Source organism: Alexandromys fortis, unplaced genomic scaffold (assembly GCF_014885135.2).
Source record: "Alexandromys fortis isolate MF-2015 unplaced genomic scaffold, M_Fortis_MF-2015_v1.1 scaffold_3, whole genome shotgun sequence".
In the NCBI taxonomy this organism is placed as follows: domain Eukaryota; kingdom Metazoa; phylum Chordata; class Mammalia; order Rodentia; family Cricetidae; genus Alexandromys; species Alexandromys fortis.
Genome location: NW_026067909.1, coordinates 17655102 through 17657742, shown reverse-complemented (window position 1 = coordinate 17657742; position 2641 = coordinate 17655102).

Here is a 2641-nt window from a genome sequence, read left to right as displayed (position 1 = left end):
GGGGGAGGGAAATGGGAGGCTGGGAGGAGGAGGATACTTTTTTTTCCTTTTCTCAATAAATAAATAAATAAAATTTAAAAATGATTTTGGATAAGTAAAAAAAAAAAAGATATTCATCAGTATGGCTATAAGATAGGGTCATTTCAGGTTCCCTCTCCTCAGTTGCCCAAGGTACTAGCTGGAGACATCTTCCCTGGACACCTGCGAGCCCCTCTAGAGTCTGAGGAACCACCATACTGATCTCCAGAATGATTGTATAAGCTTGCATTCCTACCAGCAAAGGATTTGTGTTCCTCTTGCTCCACATTCTCTCCAGCATAAGCCATCATTGATGTTTTTGATCTTAACCATTCTGACAGATGTAGGATGGTATCTCAGAGTTGTTTTGATTTGCATTTGCATTTCCCTGATGGCTAAAGATGTTGAGCATTTCCTTAAGTGTCTTCCAGGCATTTGAGATTCTTCTCAAATTCTGTTGAGAATTTTCTGTTTAGGTCTGTACCCAATTTTAAATTGGATTAGGAATTTTGATGCCTAATTTTTTTTTAACATATTTTGAAGATCAGGCCTCTGTCTGATGTGGGCTTGGTGAAGATCTTTTCACATTTAGTAGGTTGTCTTTTTGTCTTACTGTCTGTGTCCTTTGCATTAAGAAGCTTTTCAGTTTCAGGGGGTCCCATTTATTTATTGTTTCTCTCAGTATCTATGCTACTGTGCTTCTGGTGTTATATTTAGGAAGTGGTCTCCTGTGCTCATGCATTCAAGGCTTATTCCCACTTTCTCTTCCATAAGGTTCAGTGTAGTCACATTTATATTGGGGTCTTTAATCCATTTGGATTTGAGTTTTGGACATGGGGATAGATATGTATCTATTTGTATTCTACTACATGTTGAAATCCAGTTATGCCAGCACCATTTGTTGAGGATGCTTTCTTTTTTTTCGTTGTATAATTTTAGCTTCTTTGTCAAAAACCAGGTATTCATAGATGTTTGAATTAATATCCTGGTCTTCAGTTTGATTCCATTGGTCAACTTCTCTATTTTTATGCCAATACCAAGCTGCTTTTTTTTTTTTACTGTAGCTCTATCTTAGAGCTTGATGTCAGGAATGGTGATCCCTTTGTAAGCTCCTTTATTGTACAGTATTGTTTTGGTTACCCTGTTTTTTTTTCCATGTGAAGTTGATTATTGTTCTTTCAAAATCTGTGAAGAATTGTGTTGGGATTTTGATGGGGATTGCAATGAATCTAGATTGCTTTGCATAGGATTGTGATTTTTATTATATTGGTCATACATATCCAAGAGCATGGGAGATCTTTCCATTTTCTGGTAACTTCTTCAAATTCTTTCTTCAAAGACTTCAAATTCTTGTTGTACAGTTCTTTCATTATTTTGGCTAATGTTACCCCAAGATATTTTATATTATTTGTGGATATTGTGAAGGGTGATGTTTCTCTTGCTTTTTTTTCTCAGTTTCTTTGTCATTTGTATAAAGGAGGACTATTAATTTTTTGAGTTTATCCTTTATCCTGCCACATTACTGAAGGTATTTATCAGCTGTAGGAGTTTCCTGGTAGAGTCTTTGGGGTCCCTTCTGTATATTATCATATCATTTGCAAATATCAAAAACTTGACTTCTTCCTTTCCAATTTGAATCCCCTTGATCTCCTTTTGTTTTCTTATTGCTCTAGCCAGAACTTCAAGAAGTATGTTGAATAGATAAGAAGAGAATGGATAACCTTGTCACCTCTCTGATTTTACTGTAATCACTTGAAGTTCCTCTCCATTTAATTTGATGTTGACTTTCTATATGTTGTTTTTTTGTGGTGGCATTTCAATTTTAATAAATAAAGATCTGAGAGTAAAACAGTCCCATGGGTCAGCCTTATAGACCAGGTTATAGTAAAATACACCTTTAATCCCAGTAGGCACAATGATGTGCAACTTTAAGCCCAGTAGCCATGATGCCATGCACCTTTTATTCCAGTAGCCACAATATCATGCACCTTTATTTCCTATGGTACACACTTTTAATCCCAGCCCTAGAGAGGGCTATAAGATGGGGGAGACAGGTCTCAGAAACACAATCTCATTTTGAGATTTCTGGAAGCAGGATTGCCATTTCAGACTAAGGTTGAGGTAAGAGTCAGTGACTGGCTGTTTTTCTTTTTAGGTCTTTAGGTTGAACCACAATTTCTGAACCTGACCTTTTATTATCATGTCTCATTTGGAGTCCAATATTTTAGGGTACAAATTCACAAAAATACTATTTGCCTGAGCTTTTTTAGCCACCAGCTTAGGTCAGATTTGGGACTGGACTTCCAGCTCCAGGAGCTGGACCCAAACCTAGTCAACTGGGTTAAGAAGAAAAACTAGCACTCACACCTGCCTGTTGAAATTGGAGCGGCAGGGCTGCGTCCCCGGCACCCGGCCGCCCGCATGGCTAGCTTATACCCAGAAATAATTACACGGAAACTGTATTCTTTCAAACACTGCCGGCTAGGTCCAGTTTCTTATTGGCTAGCTCTTACATATTGTTCTAACCCATTTCTAATATTCTGTGTAGCCCATGAGCTGGCTTACCAGAGAGGATCTTAACCTGCGTCTGTCTGGAGTGGGAGCATCATGGCGACTCCTCCTC